Source organism: Motacilla alba, chromosome 9 (assembly GCF_015832195.1).
Source record: "Motacilla alba alba isolate MOTALB_02 chromosome 9, Motacilla_alba_V1.0_pri, whole genome shotgun sequence".
Taxonomy (NCBI): Eukaryota; Metazoa; Chordata; class Aves; order Passeriformes; family Motacillidae; genus Motacilla; species Motacilla alba.
The window spans coordinates 20,568,199-20,591,707 of record NC_052024.1 but is presented as its reverse complement, the minus strand read 5'-3'; the positions used below and the strand labels follow the sequence as shown (position 1 = coordinate 20,591,707).

The following is a 23,509-nucleotide window of genomic DNA, read 5'->3' as shown; positions in this document are numbered from 1 at the left end:
ACAAAATAAAGTGGTATTTTATGATAAAGTGTGTTCTGTGTTATTTATTTCTTAACTTCATGCCTGTATCTGACTTTCATTAAGGTTATTTTTAACTAGACCCCAAGCTTTAAATAACTACAAGCATCTTTCTTCCCAACAAGAATCTAGTAGCTCTTTGGTCGGATATGCCATTGAGAAATAGAGGATGAGCTGTAAAATACTTTGGGAAATATTGATTTTTGTTTTGTTTGGTCATGTTCTGGGTGGTGAACTGGATAAATACTACTATGGCTTGGTTTAAAATTCTGTTGTACCTCTGAACTTGGAGTATGATCTAGGGCAAATGTTTATTGGACAAAACCCTGAGCTTTTGTCCTCTACCTTTGGGCTCTGAGGCCCAAAGGTCTGGTGGTAATCATAACTACTTTGAGAACACTCCTTTAATACTCTTTAAATGCAATTTTTATAAGTACTTTTTGGCCTGCTTTAACTGCAGAGTCTCACATTTTTTTCCAGGATGTTTTAAGAAATCAAAAATGATTTCTGGTATTTGAAACCAAGCTTGAAATTGTGCTGAAAACAGTTCTCACAGAGACTTTTCAGCTGAATTAATTACAATACAATCAAGCTGTGGCATGTGGGACAAGAAACATCTGGTGCTAACCTTGGCTGATCTTCCTGTAGATTGCATTTGTTAGTCTGAAGAGTTTTCTCAATGTTTTGATATAATCATTTTGCCCTTTTTCAATTTATGTACTTGTGATGGCTTTGGCCATCTTGACAAAACAAGTCCCACATTTGGGTCAAGGACTCTGGAACCATCAGCTTTCAGTGAGAAATTACTTCTGGACTCATTATATGTTTATTTTCTAAGGGTCCTTGTAATAGGGATTCTGTTTTGCACATTAGAATTGTACATCATTAGCTTCTAAATTCCAGCTGAAGCTATTACATCTTCGTCCAAGAAGAGAACGTGAAACAGTTCAACAAAAGAAATAAGAAATCAAGCTGTACTTTTCATTATCTTCTTGTTTTGTTACCCATATATGCATGTATGTACTGAGGAAATTTAATGGCTAAATAGCATCAAGAAAATTCTGCCTTTTTAAAAGCAAATTTTAAAATCATCACTCTGTGAAGCTGAACCAACAAAAGAGCATTGGGAAAAATCCACATATGCTCAATACCTACATTTCCTCTTTTATTGTTGGCTGCCCTGTGCATCAGCAAAATGTCACCTCTGCAATTTGGTCATGTTCTTTGTCCATCCTGGACAAAGCATGAGAAAATATGCAAACAAAAGCCAGACTGCTTTAGATGCTGGTGTCTTCTGAGAGCCCAAGTACTTCTGGTGTTTCAAATTTTATTAACTTACAGTTCTCAAACTTAGGTGATCTGAAAATTGAAAACAAAGACGTGTTAATCATGCACATAAACATTCTAAGCCTCAACTTTCTACCAAAATAAAAAGTCCTGACATTTGCTGGAAGAATTATTTTCAGTTGATACTGCCACTCAAACAGTGAGGAGCAGCTTCATTGTACTGTTCTTGTCTTCTGAAGCTGCACTTTTGTGTCTGCTTCTCCTGAAGCATGAAACCATCTTGACTGGGGCAGGATTTCCAAAGGAGAAATCCTGAGAAATGGGCCCATTTGGGATGTGTCTCTGGCCTCCCTGCTTTCCTCATGCGTGGCAGGTTTAAGCACAGTGAATTATTCCATGGCAGGAGCAGCCCAGCTCCAGGATCCCTGCAGGGGCTTCATCCCAGTGCTGGATCCATTCACTCTGTGTGTGGCTCTACTGCTCACCTGCTGCTCTTCCCTTTCTTCCCTGGCACAAAGTCCAGCAGCTGGGGTTCTGCAGGGCCACCGATTTGGATGGAAGAGGTTCTAAAACCTAGAACAAATATTACAACCTGCTTGCAGTAGGTATCCCGTGTGACGTTCCTTCTGCTTTCTAGAGGCAATTGGAAGGGGAGGGATTTTGGCTTTGTATAGAAAATCTATACAAATGTTGCCTCCTCTGCCAAAGAATTCTTTTTTTCTTAGATATTCAGGTCTTGAATTTCTGTCTACCCAGATTTATGACACACTTTATTCATTGTAAATTATAGGGGTTTTGCTTAGTTGCAGGTAGCTACAGGGTTTTAACAATGAGTAAAATTTGATTATTGATGCACTGCTTAAATAAGGTAAAATAGTCTACAAAATCCCTTTGACCTTCAGGGAATCCACAAATACAGCAAACTTGTTTTACATGTGGTTTTATAGATACCAGGGGCATATGCATTTTAAATTATACAGTCAGCTCAGGAGAAGACTGGTTTTCCCTGCCTTTTATATACATCCATACATGTATTAAGGATCTCCTGAACCCATGAAGAAATAGTTCTACTTAATAAACATGGGCCTGATTCTCTCAGTTTCACTGGTGTAATTTCACTGACTGTCACTGAACTACTGCTGCATCAGGTCTATGGAAATGGTGAAGCCAGCACTTCTGCTGATCACAGTATGTAGCCTAGAGATATGAGGGAGACTTTACTTAAAAGTCTCATGGCAGCTGCATTAAATCCTGGTGCAAAACTGAGAGTTAACATTGTAAGAAATGTGCATTATAAATAGTTCATGAAGAGCATTTTTTTTTCTCTATTTCAGCTACTGGTATTCAAGGCTTCATATAATTTGTGAGTTTCAACATAAAATTCCCAAATATGGCGTTAATATTTCCTTGGGGATTTTATGTATTTATGTATATGAAGCCTGTTTTCTTTAGCTGTATTTGAAAGCCATTTCACAGTACAATGAGGTCCTAATTTTTATAGCCAATCAAAGCTGTGCCTTCCATGTAATCAGCTCTTTGCTTTTATAGCAGAACAAAGCAATGCCCTATGAAAAATTAAGTTGTATTTATTTTTTATATAGTACCCAGAATATTAGGCATATGAATCACAAAAACCTGAATCTAATTAAATTATCAGTTCCTACAGCAAGTTCTGCATCTTCTACAAATACATCTGTAATTGTGTTGAACATATCCCTGCTTAGGAATTCCCCAAGCTAAAGCTTTTGATGTTGCCTGCTAAATTCTTAGCGGAAATTACAACAATCCAAACACTAACAGGGCAACTGAAACCACTCTGTTGGTTAAACAACACTATTTTTAAATGATAAATTCTGACTCTCAAAGTCGTGCTCCTATCTGCCTACCAAGTATTTGCAAACATGGCAGGGTTTTCTGCTCTCACTGGGCTCGTGTCTGGCACAGAACTGCGCAGCAACAGGGAACAAACTCATCAAAAACCCATGCAGGTTTTTATGTGTGCTTGTCAGCCTGCATTTTTTTCACCTAGGCCAGCGGGATTCGGTGTTAAGAAGGTGTTTGGAAGCTGAAGAGCTCGTTCTCCAAGCCCATTAATCATGGCTGGATGTGCAGCAGGTCTCACACAACTCCTCACCCGTGCTGCTCTCCAGGCTGCGTCCTCACCTGCTGCTCCCAGTGCTTGGACTTCCCTTCTGGAGTCCACCTGGTGTCCAGGAAAACTCTGCATTCTGACAAAGCTACCCACCTGTCCCAGCACTGTTTTTTTAAGTCTAAATGGAGAGGGGAAATGTCTTCTAAAGCTACTGCTCTCTTGTTTGCCCCCTGGATAAACTGCCAAGTTCAACAGCCTTCCTATCCTTAGGTCTGTGTTCAGCTTTGCAATTTGCTTCCCTTTGCAGTGTTGAGCCAACGGCAGGAGAGGTCCAGCTGCAGAAGAAAAGAAAAAAATCTTCATTTATTTCAAAATCTTGAAGTCATTCCCTTTGTACTCAGATAAAATTTCTGAATGGAAAGTACATTCCAGTCATAGATATAACCTGAACAGAAAACCTGGTGAGTAGCAGCAGCAAATAATCCTCAGACAAAGATGCAAGTGCAGGCTATGCCTGCACAATAAATGATGCTGATTCAGCTCCCATGGACACACTAAAAAGAGGCTTCATTTATAAAAATAATTGCATTACAAAATATATCATATAAACCTACTTGTCTTGAAAAAAAATTTTACAGAAAGGTTTGGAGAGTTCTTCCCTCTTTCCCGTCATCTTAATATAGCAAAAGTTAAGCTGCTCTTAAGGAACTGTCTGCACTGATATGGAATTTTCACGTGTCAAGGAACTTTACATGTGCACACAAAGATCACAGTCAGCTGACAAACACTGGGGCATACAAAGTGATACAGGTGAGATTAAGTTCATTAAGACTATGTTCAATTTCTCATAAATGATACTGGCCCACTGAATTACCCATAGTTGATTACCCATAGCTGATACATAGAAACCAGTGGTAGTTCTGCAAGTAATGGTAACTGAGTTGATCATTTGAACACAACTTCAAGAGCCTTTTGCTGCAAATGTACTTTGGGTTGTAATTTAGGTGTTGCCCCGAACAATGTTTTGTCTGCTGGCAAAACTTTGAATATGAATATGATGCTACTGTTAATTTGATTTGCCTGGTTTCTCAGAGGGTGTGAACTAAAGCTGAACTTACTATTACTCATCAGTGGCTAACACAAGCACTTTACAACAAATAGACTAGCTCCATTTGAGCGCATTTCAGGGGTTTCCTTTGTGTATTCAGAAAGGACAGGGAAATTATTTCAAAATTAAATGTGTAGAATGACCCAGTTTATTGCAGCTTAAATAACTGTGGAACACATCCTTGAGAAATCCCAGATCCATAGAAAAATACATTGCCTGCAAGGGTGCAATAATGCTGAAGGCTGGCCATTTTTCCTAAGCTGGGCTAATTCAAGAGGAGTAACTTGCTTTTCTCTGTAGTAAAACACAGCCTCATGTGCCCATGGTCACACAAAAAGTCTGTGATGGGGCATGAAAGTAAATCTGCAGCTTAGTCCCTCTGTAGCATCCTAACCACTGAAAAAGAGGAGCCAGCAAAGAAATACAGTAGAGAAAGCAAGTAGAGAATAAAGGAACTTCCTCCCTAGTTATCCTCTCACTTTTTATGTCTTTTATGTTTTGAAGGCCTAACAAAATCTTTTCCTTGTAGCATAGTTATTTTCTACACGAAATAATCTGATACCACACTTATCTGCAATTTTAGAAGCCTTCATCTACCACATTCATATCTAGCAATTGTTAGAATGATGATTTTATCAGTTGCCAATATTTGTTCATTCAACACGCAGCAGAAAGTAATCTTAGCTCAAAGAGTTTTTAAAAATACAAGTTAGTGACTGAAATGCATGAAATAAAGTTCAGTATAATTAATATAGTAAAAGTCTCAGTCACCAAAAGGAAATTGCAGGATGTGGGTGTCTTGCTGCTACCTGTTGCCTAGCAATGGTGCATACGTGTGGCACAAGATTGATAGATATCACCCACTCAGATCGCTGGATTCAGACCTTCACTGCCGCCCTGGCACTGGGAAAAACTGCCAAGAAGAGAGAGAAATAGCAGATGGGAGGAGAAGCCTCACACAGTCCCTTTTTCTCAGTGTCCATCACTATACTGCCCAAAAGATCAGGGATGTTCAATCTTATCAAGTCTGGTTTTTGCTTTCTGTAAATGTGCCTTTCTGTATAAATACATATATATATATATATATATATATGTATTAAACTTTCTTCCTAGCTAGGTGTATCTGGGTTGTTCAAAGTAGAGGCAATGATATCCTGAAATTAAAATGGCAATTCAGTTTTATAATTTTTAGTGACTCACACTGCATTACCTTTAAGTAGGATGAACAAAAAAATCCTCAGATATTATAGATAATTATAATGTTATTACAGCATTCCTGATAGCAAATGCTAAAGTTAAGATTAAGATGCAACACAGCATTTTAGGCAACTCATACCTTCTCAAAATACACTTTTTGCTAAAATTTTCCATGATCCACTTGGCTTCAAAGTCAGCTTTTTTTCTGAGAAATCTTTCTGTGGAATTAGTTCTGCCATTTTTGAACCGAGTCAGGAGGCTCCATATGTTCTATTTTAAATTCTGGACTTGCATAATTCCAACAAATGACTAAAGATAGAAGCTTCAGACCTGACAGGTTTTATAATACTCATTAAAGGAAGAAAATAATCCTGGTTTGAAGAAAATTACTTGAGTTTTTAAAAATAATGGCATCCAAAACAATTTCCTGCACATGCACAAGTAGAATCTGAAGATGGTTTTCAGGCCAAAATGCTGTTGTATGAGAAGTCCTGCTCTTAACTATTAAAAATCATTACACTTGAGAGCCTTTTTTGTTTAGCCCCATCCATTAATAAGGATTAATTAAAATAATACAAAGCACCAAAAAAAAAAATCTAATTATAAAAAGACCAAACAATCAGTCCAATAGAGCATGAAGTGAGCAGCCATCTGTTGAGCAGTCCTGTTTGCTGAGAGCTCAACATCCATCTTAGTCGTGGAAAACAGAGGAACTAACAACACAGAAACCAAGGAGGGCTTGGTAAATAACAACGAGTGAGACAAGTGAAATAAATGGGAATTACAGTTGATCCTAATGCCCAGAAAATGTGGAGATTGCTTTCCTGGGGAACACAACAGCCGACCATTGATGGATGATGAAGAGAGTGAGAGTACCAGCCAGGCTAGCAAAATTCACTAGGTAATGGATGGGATGGGATGGGATGGGAGGCAGCAAATAGCTGCTACCCTCAGCCTGTGGTGTTAAACTAGCACTAAGCCTCTCAGTGCCTCCATATGACTGACAAATATCTGCTCTGCAGCTCATTTTAGGGTGAAAACACTTTTTGTGGTCACAAGGAGTACCTCCATGGCATCCTGGTTTTGCTCACGTTTGGTGGTGTTCAAAGAACTTAGATAAAATTTTCAGAAGTTATCAAGTGACTTAAAACCTACAAGTACCAGAGAGCTGCCTCCCAGCCAGCTCCTGAAACACCCACACAGCAGTTGCTGCTCACCACAGTCAACTCCCACACTGAGTTAGGGACTTGGGGTCGCTTACACAGAGCCTAAGACCCAAACAAGGCAGGTGCAAGAAAAGCTGTTTGAAGCTGATTAACAAATTAACATGTTAAAAGGAGAGGTGTTTAGGAGGCTCTACCTTTCAACTTGGGTACCTGAGCTAGCTGGGATGGTGGACTGCAGCTCCCCTTGTGAGGATCAGAAGCCCAGCAGTGCTGTTGCAGGTAGGTAGTTACACTGCATTTTTTTTTTTTTTTTTTTGAGTGAAAACTACTAGTTACCTCTCTATTTTCTTTTTAAAACACAGCAAGAGGAAGAATTTGTAGTTTTATTGCCTTTGATGTGTCCTTCCACAGGTAGAGTGGCTGAAAAAATGGAAGATTTTGTTAGTGTGCACATGTTGTGAGTGGGTCTGAATTGTACCTTTGAGCATGGGGTTTTGACTGCAAAGGAAAATGAGGAGGGTTTGTCCTCTTTGGTGAGACACCCAAGCTTTGTGGCAGGGAGTGCAAAGTCATGGGCTTGTGCAGAGAGCACACAGGAGAGCTGGAAAGCTGAAAAGGGAGTTGTTGTATTCCCTGCCCTATTTTTAGCTAATACTGTTATAATACAAAATGTTTTCTGCAGACGTGAGAGCGGTTTTAGCAACATTAAAACACAGAATTACAAAATTATGAGGAATGGGGATTAGGGCTCTAATGAGAGGATTTTGCTGACTTTTCTGTGGTGTTTCTTGACCTCGACATGACATTTGTCTTTTTTTAATCATTAATATGTGTCTTTGTGGCAGCTGATGACAAAAAATTATGGCTTTTTTTTTTTTTTAATGTAACAAAGGAGAAAGTATTTCTTTTTGCTTATAGCTAAGGGAGCAAGCCTGGCTGTTTCTCCTACAGCAAGGTGGGAATTGTGAGAAAGCTGGGAGGCTCTGTAAGAGCAGGTGCCATCACTCTTAATCTCTCCGTGGGTCTGCCAGTATTACTGGGCAGAATTCTAGCTTGGAGTTAATATTCCCCTCAAATGTTGTGATGGCATTTACTTTGAGAAGAAGTGAGGTAAGGGAATGGACCAGCTCAGTCTCACTTCAGCCTGCTCCAAGGTACCCACGTTCCTGGCTGGAGGAACGCGACGTTTTCAGCTCCGTGCTGGTGACAAGGAAGCCTTTTCTCCACTCAGAGTGTGGAAAGGTGCCAAGAGCAGCCCCATTATTTGGCAGGCAGGAGGTAACCTTACAGTAAACAGCTGTCAACTTCACAGCCTAGCTGAATTTTAATAGCTCAGAGACTAAAGAGAGTTACGATTGTGTCTGACCCCACGGGGTCTGGGCTGAATTACTCCGGGCTACACTGAAGCTATCACATTAGGGTCAGGTGACTTGTCTATATAAATTCCTCAAACGTGCCATTAAAATGTCAGTTCTTAACTTAGCTGGAGCTATAAAGCACTTCAGCACAGTTTAAATCTCTGATCTCGTATAAAACAATCAAAACAGAATAAAAAGAATATTGTGTGGCTGGAGGCACTGTCACTTTTAGCCATGTGCAGGTGGGTGCCATTGCTCCTGATCATTTTTGGTGAGGCTTAGTCCAGGTAAAACAATGTATTATTTACTGGAAAACTTAAAGAATTTGCCTTTCTAACTTAACTCCAGCGTGTCAATCCCTTTCCTCATTCTTAAAATTCATTAAAATATAAGAAGGATTCCCAGGCACACAAAATATGGACAACTACTTAAAAAAAGATCTATTTAAAGAGTAATACTTAGGGTGAATATTAGCACTCAGAATATTGATAGAGATTGGTAAGCAGAAAGGACCTTTAAAGTTGGAAAGCAGAAAGTAACTTTTAAATCAGGCCAGCGGCAAGTGCTAGTCTGAATCACAGCCTGGAAAAAGGGGGAAAAAAATCCCCAAACACACCATTTGGAGCAGATTGTGCTGAAGCAATGATTTATGACCATTTCTTATGCATAAAGAAAGAACACTTAAGTCTATACTGTAATTCTGCAGTTCGGCAAGTACCTTCAGTTGCTGCTGTGGAGTAGCACATGAACTCCCCTATCTGTCAGTGACAGCAGACAATTAAAGCAGTAATTTAATTGGGGATTGTGGAGCAAAGAGTGCTGGGAAGAATATTGATACCTTAATAAAGGCTCAAGCTGTGGTAATGGGTCCTGGTGGTGATGTGCAGCATGATGAACTAGGGTTTTGATTTGAGGAAAGTTATACAGAGATGCAGAAGGAGTGGAACATTGCAAGTCACAGGTGACTGGCTACGTGTGGTGTCAGAATCTGGCTTGTCTGCCTGCACTGGCTCCTGAATACACACCTGCATCATAGTGCTGCTGTTCTTACAGTTTGGAGTGAGGCTCTGCATTTTCTAACAGTGATCTGCACACCAAAGCACTGTCTGTCACAGAAGGTGAGGGCAGATATACTCTCCTCTACTTATGTTTTAAGCTCTAATCTTTATATTATTCTGATACTCCTACTCCATAGGAGTCAGAAATCCTCCAGCACTTCTCAAAAAAATTATCCTGCAGTGCTGATGAGTGCTTCTTCAAAATGGATGCTGTTTGGAAGATAAACTTGTGCCCTGCAGAGAAGATAAAATGTAGATTTATTGAAGCAAACAACAACAAAAAGCTGTATATTGCGGCTTGAGTCCTTTTTATATTTTAGGATCTATAAAATCAGGCTCCTTGCCCTTTATACAGCAAGTCAAGCAGGAAAAGCCATTGAAAGCTTTCTTGATTACCCATATTTTATGTCTCCTATACACAAGCAAATATTTGTGTGATTTGGAGAGAAACATCATATTTTTTTAAAATAAAAACAAGGCAGAGATATAAAATTCCTCTTAATGCCTTATCAATAACAAATTTCTTTTGATATCAATTCAAGTTCATTTTCTCAATACCTCACCAAAGTCATGGAGGCACCTTCAGTACTCCAAGTTTATTTCCAGAGGCTTGGACCTCTTCACTTCGGACTGGATTTATTGTCTCTGATAAAATGCAGATAAAACAGGCTTTGTGCAGAAGAAAGTGGCAAAGCAGGAGGATTGGGAAGTGCTGCCCATGGAAAATGCAGAACAGCCCCTCCATAGCCAGTCCTCAGTCCCCTGACTGCAAGCAGCAGCTATTACAGCTGCATTCCCATATATTCAAGCACAGCATACTACTTCCAAGAAATTACTTAGACTTCAGGTGAACTTGTTCCTTTCCCAGCTGGATCCAGATTCCTCCCCGTGCTGCCCTGTGTGGAGCCATGATGAGCCTCAGCGTTGTGTGGGGTTTGTTCTGTTAAACTGGGTGTGATAAATCACAGTCAAATCACGACGCTGAACGCTCCAGCGTTAGTTGGAAGCTCAAATATTGAGAGCTTAGCTTACTTATTGCCATGGCAATCACCATTAAAATTATTTTTAGCTTATATTAAAGGTAGAAAAAAAAGAAAAAAAGAAAAATCAAAAAGCATTTGAAATGTGAAGTACAAAGACTTTAATTTGAAAAAAACCCATTCTGTATCCCTTCAGTGAGGGGACCTTTTATAAGTGAGCCCTGGGTCTGACAATTTTGGATGATTAAATTTTATATTAAGTGTCTTCTTGGGGACAAGAAAAAAAAAAAGTAAGTGCAGCTAGGCTGGAGTTGCTGCTGGTCATGGTCTGATCTTGTTTTTATGAAACAACTGATCATAACCTGAGCATGATGCAATATCTCTGTGTTGGATAACTCTGGTGGCCCCTTGCTGCCTCCTCCTATCTCTCAAATACAGAATTTAGCAATAGGTATTTTAATGCACCAGAATACTGTGGTTTAATTAATAGTTCTTTTTTACAGAGGTCTAACAATTTGTCAATGTTTTTGCTGCTAGGCATTTCACTTTTTCATTCCAAGCTCATAAAAGAAAGATGGCACCCCCAAAACTATTATGTAATAATTTATTTCAAAATATAAAAGTAATTAAAAAACCCCTGCATTCCTTGTTACAGTGTCTGTGAAATGTACAGTCTAAAAGGCATGATAAAAGAGAACTCTCTTAGTGGGGATGTCATAGGGGATGGTGAATAGATACAGGTAATTACTATTTCAAATGTCTAATGACCTTTTCACTAAAGCACAATGAACTTCTATCATGCTCTGCTGCTCTTGGTAGAAGATGTGATCTTCATGCATACAGATGCACAAAAAAAAAGTCCTTGATTTCCTCATGGAGCAGCCTAATTCAAGAACTTGCACTGTAGTTACTATTTTGCCCAGATGTTGGAGTGGGATGTTGAGAAACAAATGCCTTAAGTGTGTATTGCTCAGACTGTGGCCAGAATTTGCAATGCCTGGTGTTTCTGCATCATCTGTGCTGAAATACAGTGAGAATTGATGGATGCCAGCATAAACTGTAAGGCAGACATGGGTGGTAGAGGCAGATCAATGGGGACATTTGCACCAATGCAATGCTCTGCTCTTCTGAGGAGACACAAAACAGTGACAGGTGCAGCATCTGCCAAATTGAATTGTTTGTAGTGTGGCAGCCAGGAATATACCTCAGTTTGCTCAACAACAAAAAGTGTTTAAATAAAAAAAAAAAAAAGTAGCACTCAAAAGAAGATCAAAAATACCTAATTACCATTCAAACAATAAGCTACAATACTGAAACGTTTCGTTATAAAACGAACAATAAAACTTCTGTGGTTTGTGTTTAGGGACAACCTGGAAAATCAAGAGTTCTGAGACAGAAAAATCAAACATATTGAAGGCTTTTGTGCTTCAATTCTAGGGGAAATGACAGCGCCTATTGTTGCTGTCTGTGTTGTGAAGCTGTGAGTCTGATGATTAGGAGGCAGCAGTCCCTGCCAAACAATATTAGAGCACTTTTTAATACAGAAGTATCAGAACTGCTCAGATGATTCTGATCACACCATTTCTCAGTGCCTTCAGGTCTGGGCTAAGTGGGAAATAAAAAGGTGGAGTCAAAATATCCTGTCAGAGGAGAGCACTTTTACTTGCTGCTTACATTAATCACAATATATGGAGGCTCAACAGCTTGACCATGACTCAGGTGTGTGGGAGAATTGGGTAGAATCACATAAGATTAGTTAGTGGTTCCTTCATTCTGGCTGGGGCTGCATTCATGCTGGAATGCACTGCAACACCATAATGCTTTTCATTTTAAGAAAATAAAGTGCTCTGACTGTCATAGCTCAGTCTTAGAAAAGAGTGGGGGGAAAAACTCAAAGGATTTCTCACCTACTCACAGAGAAATGTTGCTCATTAGCCTTTGATTATTGCACTGTGCAGCGAGAACAAAAAAGCCTCAGCTTAAGCCATTTTTTTGGCAAATGTAGAAGTACATAATTTCCTGTTTTAAATGCAAGAAGTCAAATTTGAACCACTTTTAGTATTTATATTGAGAATGGGGAGGCAAAAGGTGTCTTGGCTGAATGGCTCCACTTTAACCTTCTGTGCTGGAGAACTATCTATAAAGGTGGTGATTTCTGGAGAAAAGGATTAATTGAGTTAATAACCTGAACAGTGAGGTAAAGAGTAATTTACAGTCATAGCTGGTGTGAAAGCCCTGTTGTTTTTTTAATTGTGGTATTGACTGGCATTGCACTGCCGTAAATTGTCCTGCAAGAATGTATGTACACAAGCTTGATATTTTAGTCTGTTGTGATTGAGACAAGAAAGATCCAACTTTCAGAACTTCACTGGTCTGTAAAATGACTAAAACATTTTCCAGGAATGAGAAAGATGGTGTGATTTGACACACATTTTTAAAAAAGAATATTGAAGTTATACTTCCATTTAATTGAGCCATTAATCCTAGAAAATTGGCTCCCACATGTAACCTGAAACCATACCATATTCTTCTACTTATTTTCTGATATCACCAACTGAACATAGATCACAGAAAATAAATCTGCTTTCTTGCTCAAAATATGAGCAATTTCAAGAGAAAACACCAAGCTGAAGAGAAACCTGAAGGAAAAAAAGAAAAAAAAAACCCAGTAACTGCAACAGATAAATAAAATGCCTGCCTCTGACTAATAAACTGAGAACCTGAGTACTGTGCTTGACAATAATATAGGAACTATAATTTGGCTCACAAACCTCTCAAGAAGCAGTAAAAACTGGTATGTGTTTTCTCTAGGAGACGCTGGGTATGTTGTTGACCTCATCATTCTCGGATGTTTCTTCTGTGGATATTCAGAGCACACAGCACTTAATCTGAAACCCTTGTTCTGATTGCTGGAGTGTTACACAGCTATTTTCTTGTACAATTGAAGCTATGCAGGAACCAAAGCACAGATCCCAAGCATGAAGTGGTGAAGGGTCCTGGGGAAACAGTCAGACAATAAAATGTGCACTGCAAATACTGAGTGGGGCAGTGGAAAGTGGCCTGTTGTGCTTCTGCTAATGCTCCCCAGGCCATCTGTAAGTGGCCTTTATGAACCACCTGTCATTTAGGCAATGGTTAGCTCACTAATTAGTAGGATAGTCACCAGACCATGCTGCTGGACAGGCATTTTCTGTTCATGCTTGTGTGCAGAGAATACAGAGCTCTTGGCTTTCCAGCTGCAGGGCAATTCTTCACAGCAAGCAGAGTGCTAGGAGCGTTTCTCATAAAACCAGGTGCAGAGGGCACAGACATTGACCAGCCAGCATCCCAATAACTGAATGTTAGGGCTGAGAGCTGGAGGTTTTGGTGCTCTAAGCAGAGTTTTAGCTTGCAGCCTTTAGGGATGTTGCCTGTGAGCAGCGTGGTGCGGCTGCACCCCCGGGTTAGTCAGGCTGGCAGCAGGGTCAGCTGAGGAAGGAAACTTTGTGGTGATGCTGGAAACGAAATTGGCTCTTTCACTGCATTCTAATGACCTACATAATTTTGCTTGGCACATGGCTTACCTTGGATCCACCCAGTTGCTCCTGATCGTGGCCAAATCTCGGATCCTTTCATTGTCTCCTCTGGCTTTGATTCTCCTTTATCATTTCTCCCTGGCAAAGGATGGGTTTCTTTCCTGCTCATTTAATGCTAGATAAGGAAAGGTATTCAGGCACCTAAATTTGAGGAGATATTGAGTGTGGTTGCAATCCTGGCACCTGGTTTTTCTGTTATAAACCAGAAAAATGCCCTTACTTGTGGTGAAATTGTCTGCCTTTCAGTAGGAGACACCTGCATTGATTTGATTGTTAGTTAAGGTATTTAAACCACATTAAAATATATGTCCATTTACTGATTTAGTGTGCTGTGAATTGCCCTAGGGTTTCAGGACTGACTCTTTAGCTGATGGACATCTGGGAAATTTCCTGTACCTTTCAAAGAAGCCATGTCAATTTATATTAGCAGGAGATTTGGTCTTTAATTATTTTAATAATGGAATATCAGTTCTGAATACAAAGGTCCATAAATACCATCAGTGGGTGGGGGTGGGGTGTCCAAAGATGTTTGAATTCTCCTTTCCTGTCTATATCTCAGAATTTCACTAAATATTTCTCTAAATGTGCATGGAAAATTTGAGCAGCAGATAGAATCTATAGTGGAAAGACAGTTGTGTATTTTCATGCAGAATTGATGACTAGTTATGGGAGGCAGAATTACCAACTCTAGAGAACACAGATGTTAACTGGCATAATGCCCTCTTGATGCAAATAAATACATTAGATGCTATAAAAGATTTTAAAACAGGAGAGCTCATCTTGGCAGGAGATATATTTGCTGGATTTGTGCTATTCATTTTGTTTTATAGAATTGCTGTGGATTTGGAATAGACTATTTGAGGATCTTCTAAATGCACCAGTGCAATGAGACTTTAAATTCATTTTAGTTCTGATGTTTTGCGAAGGGGAAAAACATGCTTAATTTGTGCATAGACACTTCACCTCCCCCAGGACCCTCAAGTGTCTGAGCTCCACGCCTGGTAAACGAAGCAGTGACTTTATCACTGAGTGGTGAAAGGCTGGACAACTGTTCAAGCATGCAGGGTTGTTGGTGTGTCTGGAGCACTGCAGAAGGGAGTGCTCCCTTCCCATTCAGAAGCTGGGCTATTTGCATTCTTCCTCCATCATTAATATTCCTTATGAGCAAAATATCACTGTTATCCCCACCAAGTTTTTACCACCTGTCACTCAAACTCTTGCTTTGGTTCCTAGGTGATTATTTGAATTTCTTCCAAGTAAGACCTGGCAGAATATAATGTGACCCATCTCCTCCTAGAGCTCTTTGTTTTTTGTAACAAAAATGCACGAGATTTTTTTGTAAGTCCATCTTTGTATCCTTTTATAAGCTGAGGAACGTGGGGCATCTATGGAGGGCAACAGATTTGAAGGCCAAAAATCTGTTTTCAACAGTGGGGAAGTATTGCCAGGGTAGTTTAGGGAATGCTATGTGTGCTTTTTGCAGTGGATTTTTGTTATATATTATTTTTATGAGGACAGTGAAAGGGACCTACACCTCAACTGCCCACTTCTGTCCCAGGGTATGAGAGCAAGCCCAGGGAGAGAGGACTGGAGGAGGTGGACACTGGCTTGATTTGTGGCAGCATTTCCTGTCTTTGAGCCTTGCCATTCATTTGGATGAGTAGAGCAAAAGGCAGTAGGGTTTTTCCCTCTCTAAGTGGCTGTCACACTCCATAGCAGCTGCTGTTACATCTTGCAGTAATTTTTTTCCAGGACAGGTCCCTTTTAACTTCCTGATCTCATTTTTCATTTTTCAAGCGATTTGAAGCATTTTGCCACCTCCTATTGTCCCTCCTGTTTTCCCTGATGTTGGTAGGTTTTTCTTTTTGTTCCATGCTGTTGTTTTATGAAGCCTTTGTCTCCTAATAGTTGTCTGTCTCAAATACCTGCTACTGTGAGCTCCCTTTACTACTGTCTACATTTCTGTGTCACATCAATCTTGCAATGTGACAGATGCAAATCTGTCTAAAATAACCTGTGCATGATGCATGCAACCTGAAAATAAACATTTATTTCAGTGTCAGGTGCATCATACCTGCAAATAACCTCATTTATCTAGACACATTTATTTTAATGCTCATTGTATAAATACCAGTATCTCGGCATACTCTACAATACCATCTGCCACTTGCTCTTCTATTATGCATAATTTAATATAGTCCTACATTACTCCAAGTTTTTATGTTGCTGGGTTCATGCATAGCTACAGCCTTCGACAAGGATACAAGTGTGGCATGGAGATTACAGGAAATATTACACTGAGGTTTAAGTGGTGCTTTTGGCCTGGAGGATGTTAATGCAGACAAGGTATTGTCTGCACTTCCAGTTGCACAATGTGGATTGGTGCAGTATTTTTCCATACTTGTTTTGAAGCTTCTCAGTAACTTTAAATAACCAAAGGTAAAATGACAGAATTTTATGATAAGGAATACAGGTATGTCCCACTTACTGATTCTCCAGTTCTCCCCAGGCTAGACAACTGAATTCATGTGTTCAGGTGAATTAACCTATAACTTCCTGGATTGCTGGAGTGTTTCTGTGGACCATTATCACTAACAGGGCGCTGAAATTCCTGTATTTGATCATGCTGTTAGTGCCTGGCTCTTGAAGAAGCCAATATACACAGCAAGCAGATAGAGCAAGTCCTGCAGTAAGCTGCCATTAGTTTCTCCTGCTACCACAACTTGGTTAAACTTTTGAAGCCTGAGATTACTTGTGCCTTTGTTTCACATTCCAGGACATGATGGGGTATTCCCATTAACTCCAGATTGTTCAAAACACAGTTAGGCCATATTAGCACTCTGAACAATAAAAATTTACAACAGTTAAAGCTTGGTTACAACAGTTAAAGCCTGTTTCCAAGGAAAGCAGTGAGTATCCCAAATCTAGCCTCTAATCATGAGCTCTTTGGGGTGCTGCATGCCCTTCCTCTGGCATATCACTGCTTGTCCAGAAGATCTCAAAGACAAATGTTAGAAGCTGGGAATTGGATGTCAGGTAGATCCTGTGGTCAAAAAATAAACTAAACCTAGTGACAGGACAGGAGGTCATAGCCTCAGGCTGTGCCAGGAGAGGTTCAGGTTGGACATCAGGAAAGATTCCTCCATGGAAAGGGCTGTTGAGCATTGGGATCGGCTGTCCAGGGAGGTGGAGTTGCCATTCCTGGAATTGCCATTCCTGGAGGTGTTCCTGAAGTGACTGGGTGTGGCAGTTGTAGCCATAGTTTTGTGGATATGTTTGTGATCGGCCAAAGGTTGGACTTGATTGTCTTGGAGGTCTTTTCCAACCTAAATGATTCTATGATTCTAAATTAAATCAGTTCCTGCTGACTTGAATACCTCTAACTTCTTTTCATACTGTTTTACCTCTCAGTTCGTTCTGGTGTCATGTTCCAAAGCTACAGCTAAAATTCAGGAGCTTCACTGAGGACAGGACTGCCATGAGCTGCAGCAGAGCACAGAGCCCTCCCAAGAATTCCCACCCCAGAGCTCACCAGCTGGCTCTTCATGACTGGGCTTTCCAGCAGTACTTGTGCTCAGCCAACCTCCATCAATTCTGAAGCACTTTGTGCTTGATCGCTGTTAATTTTTCATGTTTAAGATAAAGCAGTTCTCATTGCCCCCACTTTGCAATCACAAAAGTGATTTTTAGAGGAATTTGAGAACACTTGTGCTTTTTTTTTTCATCGGTATTACAATGAACTGTATTGGAGCAGTGGCCAAAGTCTGCTCCTGTTTTTGATAAAAGAAAGGGCTGATTTGGTACAAAAACCCCACAGTCTGAGGAACTAGGGAGCAAGACTTCAGAGTTCCTATCCTCATTGACCTCAGCAGAGCTTTTCAAGACTCCATTAGTAATTATGAATCTGAGAAATGCGTTAGCAAATTCAGTGCCAGCTAAGCAGTGGGTAGGCTTGGCTGATCTTAGAGCCCTGATCTTATTAGAGAGAAGCTGTATATACTGAGCAGATTTTTCAGACCAGAGTGTGAAAACTCTGGATATTAAGGTGCTCAGTTGTGAATTACACTTGGCTCTGCTCCTGTCCTAAATGGTTATTTTTTTCCTTTGTTGTGATCCAGAGTCCCATGCTTCTTTTCATCTCAGTGGATTTTATGGATCATATGGAGAGTATATAGAAAGAAAAATGGTACCAATATGCAAACTTGAATTATGTGTCTACAGTGGCTAGGATGCAGTGTTTTAGCACAGCTGTTGAACCAGGATATTTCTTGAGGAACATGATATAATAACAGAACCAATATCAGCTTAACTGGAACAATATTCATAAAAATGCAGATAGTGCAAAGCAATGCAATGTTTGCTTCCATAGATGCTGAACTCCTCTTTCCCCCTCCATATTTAAGTGTGATTTTTGGACATGATGCATAGTTTTTCAACTGATGTAAGGAAATACCATGCTTTTGTGTACTTAACTACAAGTTAGAATCTTCTAAGGCTCAAGATTACTCTGTGCAGTATTGATGAAAGCTTAAGTGAAACTGCACAAAGCATTGTAACTATAATGAGGAATCAAAAATTACACATAAAAGTATAAAGAAGGGCAAGGTTCCTTATTGTTTTATCCCTTCCTTTTTATTTCTAAATTTTTCACCTGAAATTAAACTGAGCCTACTCCCAAAAGGCAAAACACAAAGATTGTATGCACAAGGAACATTAATGGACTGTGCTGGAGTGTCCTTTTGTGGGTCTGAATCTCTCACTGAATACTTGTATCACCCATGCATGATCATCACATTTCTCACAGTACAGAAGAAGAGAAAACTAAAGCAAGATTCCCAGTGTATTTGTGTTTTCTTTGAAGTGATGGCACAATATGCACTCATTTTCAAGGGAGTGATGTTTAGTAGATACTTGTATTTATATTCTGATTTTGTGTTAAATAACTCAGGCAGAGGAGCCGGGCTAAGGCATTTAACACCATGTTCCTCATGGTCTTTCAGGTGGCAGAGGAGGGTGAGACTGGTGTGCATTGCAGAAGTCACACACAAGTTTTGCATAGTCAAGGGCAGGATCTCGGAATTTTTCAAAAATGTTGAGTATTTACCAATCTCAAAAAAATTGATTTTATTCTGGTTTTGGTAATTGATTTAATTGGAGGTTGCAGCCTGTTTTCTACAGGAATATGAATGTCATTTTCCTTAAAATAGAAAGAAATTTGTTCTTCTCCTGCTTTTTTTTTTTTGATAGGTTGCTTGACTACTGTATACCCCTAATGGGAAAATATTTTGCTTAAGTTCTATTTTTATCTCCTGTTTGTTTATTTTTAATTACTACTTCAATACCCTGGGATTCACCATCGATCTTCATCTGCCTACACAATTATCCCTAGCTTGCTGAAGGGTTTGTTTATTTTTGAAGTTATATGAGTTATATGTGCTCTGTTAAGGTTATTTGTGAGTGTGTCTAAGTACTGGTAACAGGAAGATTCTGATTTACAGGGAGGAAAGATAAATTGATGTTAGTGGTGTTATGAGGGTGTAACTCAAAGAGAAGATGTCTGAATGCTGTTGCTGTCTTGGGGTGATTTTCCTTCTAACAGCCTCTTGGGGAAATGCACATCATGGAGAGAGATGTTCCTGCCCCAAGGTTACCTAGGGAACACTGTAACATAAAATGTGGGAGGTTAATGCCTTTAAGAGTGTTTTAAATGCACTGAAGTTCTTTGCACAGCAACTCCCACTAGCTTGAGAAGTATTTCATAAATTTATGAAAATGAATCTGCAACTTCACAGGAAGAGACAGTTCTTACTTCTCACCTTACTGGAGGGTCTACTCTGTGTAGGTTTTGCATTATCACTTAAAAATGAATTCCACCATTTTGTTTTAAGTTAATGAAATCCTATCTTTGATCAGTAGATCAGTGTATTTCAGCTGATATAACCTAAGGTTCTGTCCCAAAATTAATTTCTCTCCATCTGCAAAGAAATTACTTTTCCTGTATAACCAAACGGGGAAAGCATTTTGTGTCCCAGTTAAGGCAATATTGGCAGCAAAACTCTGTACTTTTCTTCAGCTCTAAATGTAGTTGATATATTTCTTCCTAACTTTTAAATGCATAAAAACGTTCTGAGGGGCTCTGAGGAACATGGCCCAGTGGAAAGTGTCCCTGCCCATGGTGGAGGGATTGGGTGTGCATGATCTTTGGCATTCCTTTCAACCCAAACCCCACTAATTCTATGATGTACGAATTTGTCTGGTGTTGAAAAGGTTTAAATGTGTGCCCCAAATAGGATGATCTGTGGCTCACAAGGGGAGTGCTGCAATGAGTGGCTCTCCCTGACAGCTGGTGCACGTTGTCCTTGAGTTCATATTTGCCATGTATTTACCGGAAGCAACTTTAGTCTGTAAATGCCGGACATTTCCCATGGAGGTTCAGGTAGACAACAACTTCACTCAGATTAAAAAAAAAAAACCCCAACAATTCAAGAGAAACTTTTACTTGCAACCAATACCAATGGCCAAAGATAAGAAACCAGGGAATAACCATGATGATGCTCCAATGGCATTTAACAGGTTTTAGGTTTGTGCTGGGGTACACATGGACATGAGTGATGACCCAAACCTGGATGAATTTACACAGTTTATAACACTACTGAGACTCACAGCCATGGCCCTAAAAGCTCTATGGGGTGAGGTCTCCTGTTGAATGGGTGCCCTGGCTGTTTGCCAGGGGATTTGGTCCTTCTCATTCCCACCATCAGGAGAATGTGTGGGGTACCTACCACAGCCTTGGGGTGGGGAAAAAGGGCTGGAGGCTGTCAGGGGGCTGTGCTCTGTAGGAGGTGTGTGTTCCTGACAGCACTGCAGTAATAAATAGTAGCTTCAGGTTTGTGATCAGTCTGAAAGCTGCTCTGAATCTCTCCCATGTACTTGCTTTCCAAAACTGAGACCATTTCTAAAAGACCTGACAAAGAATGTTGATCATTGAATCATCCTGTAAAATTTGAGAGAATTGTAATTATAAGCAGTAGGGAAAATCCATAGAAAAGAGATAATTTCCCATTAAATTCAACGGGGTAGTTGTCAGCTGATATAAATCAATGAGTTTATTGATTCAGTGGAGCCTGTTTGCACAATATAAGGGTTCAGCCCCACTGGGTTTGGGAACAAATTCCGTAGAACCCATTTCGTGTCGATTATATTCATTTTTATTCTGTTCAATATGACTAATTACTGCTGTTCCCTCAGTGTGAATGGACCACAGGGCTCCTGTCAGAGCCTTCTGCTGGAGTGACTCACTCAGGAGAGTGAGGAGCAGTGACAGATCCTGCAGCTGAGCAGGAAGGGCCGGAGGGATTTGTCAGAGCCTTCTGCTGGAGTGACTCACTCAGGAGAGTGAGGAGCAGTGACAGATCCTGCAGCTGAGCAGGAAGGGCCGGAGGGATTTGTTGTCAGGAGTGGCATCACACGTGCAGGAGAATCAAGTCTCTGCTAAGTGAACCCTGAGCTGGGTTCTCCTCCCTCTCTGGACTGTGTGCTGCCACAGAGCTCCAGTCTCACTGCAGGCTGTAAAAGGTCCGTGTGCTGGGCAATTAATCTAAATTATGTGCACATTTTGGAATCTGTCACACCGCATCATTTGAACATCGTCCAAACAATGACTGCAGTTCAGGTGGAGTTCACTCCCAAAGCTTCCACTGGCTCTAAGTAAAGAACCTTTAATTTTGTAAAGGAAACCGTGGTACAGACCCCTTTATTGTCTCTAGCACATGAAGCCTGAAACAATTACAGCTTACTCTATAAATCCATTTCTCCTCATTCTCCGCAATCCTCAGATTTCCTTATGCTCCCCTGACTCAGGGGAAATATTCATTAGGAAAGCACGTACACTTTCCCTAAATATATCAAGTTTGAATTGCTGAAGCTGGTGGCTGGCTCCCTTCCACACAGTTCGTAGGGAATTTTTAAAAGAAAACCCAACAGCTGATCATGCAACTAATCCAGATTTTCATTCTTACATTCTAAGCGAGGAAAAAAAGTGCTGACAGCTGAAGTGCCTCCCTTAATTCCCTTCTGCAGTATATTATTGTGGGACACGATGGTTTCTGCCCCATGCTGTGCTGCTTGGGCTGTGCTGAAAGGGTGCATGGTACTTACAAAGCCATTCACTCTCCCAGGCCATGAGCCTCTGTGCCTGAGGGAGCGTTTGACTCTCAGCTCTTGGAGCAGCAGTGCTGGAGGGTGGGAGGATGGAGGAGATGGAGGCTTGGGGTTGGCTCGGGTTGTTCCTTTCACATCACTGAAGGACAGACTGAGGTGCTGTTATCTCCTCTGAACCATGTGCAGTGAGCTTCCACCCCACATCAGCATTTCTGATTGATTGCTATTGATGCCTCAGGTTTTAGCTTTTATATTTTTCAGATTCTATAATGCTTTAGTGCGTCAGTCTAGGCTTCCTGTTAGGGAATGGTAAGCTCTCTTCACAGAGTAGGCAGACAAAATAATTCCTTCTCTAGCTGGGGACCCAAGGACAGCCAATGCAGATCTCAGGCACAAGAGCAGAAACAACAGTGGCCCAAAGAGAGAAAACAAGAAGGATGGGACTTCATGGGCTAAAGCTGTAATTGAACAATTAGCTCCAATATGCTAATGGACCAAAACTTATAAAACTGTGAGACCCCGTGACCTGCTGTCCGTTTTGTGACCATTTTGGGTTGTGCTGCTCAAGGTGGATCTATTTGAGGCCTCTTAATAAATCCCTGCTTTATTCTTTAGGCCTGTCTAGTCTCTGTTCTAGGTTAGCCTTCACAAGACATCAATATTGGCTTGAATTTTTTACATTTTTCTTTCTTTTTCATCTTTTACTTAGAAATATGTATGTTTTCTTCAATTCAAAGGGAATTTGACATCTCTTTCAGTCAGATCTATTTTACAGGTGAAAAAACCTCTCCAAAGATGGAGAACCTGGTGGTGCAAGGTGACTCAGAGTTGTGGGTGACTTTGCATCTGCAAAGACACCATGAAGCAGATTTCAGGCTGCTGCCACACCTGTGAATGGCTCATGATGGATAACGCTGCTCTGCTCGGTGCTTGGGTTTGGGACAAAAGGCACAGAGGTGTGGCCATGGCAGGCTGTGCTAACAAGGATTTTGGGTTCCCATTTGTTGCAGGACAGGGTCTGAATGGTTCTTTTTGTGACCCTGTGCTGTGCTAGCTGTGGTGAACAGCTGAACTCAAGTGGTGCTGTTCCAATTCCTCCCTCGGCAGCATTTTCCCATTCCTTTACCACTGCACAGTCTATATTACCCTCTTGCAGATGTCCTTCCTTCCTTCCATCAGGTCTCAGAGTTAAGAACAGGAAACCAGAGTGCACAGAGAAGGTTTGTTTCCCCTGCTGTGGGAGGCAGAGCCCCCTTCCCTTTCCCCCAAAACACAAATCCTCCGACTCCAGCAGTTAAACCACAATCCAGAGCACTAACATTTGGATTTGGAAGCCTTTTGCATGCACAGATGGGGCTCCACAAGGTGCAAAGCTGTGAAGAATGTTGTAAATTGTCGAGTCAGGTTAAATTTAAAAAGTGAAAAGGGGAGGAAAAAAGCAAAACTGAGTGAAATGAAGGAAGAGACTCCAGATGTGGGGTCGGATGGGATCTGACTGTGTTCCAAAGTT

General features: G+C 40.5%; 1 protein-coding gene across 1 annotated transcript in view; it reads left to right on the top strand.

Annotated features, from left to right (window-relative positions):
* The first annotated feature begins 6,974 nt into the window (after nucleotides 1-6,974).
* The window catches only part of NLGN1 (neuroligin 1), a 425,895-nt gene continuing 409,360 nt past the window's right edge, over nucleotides 6,975-23,509 (top strand). Inside the window, exon 1 of the mRNA XM_038145939.1 lies at nucleotides 6,975-7,147. The gene's annotated coding sequence lies outside the window, so the exon portion shown is untranslated. The remainder of the gene's footprint in view (nucleotides 7,148-23,509) is intronic.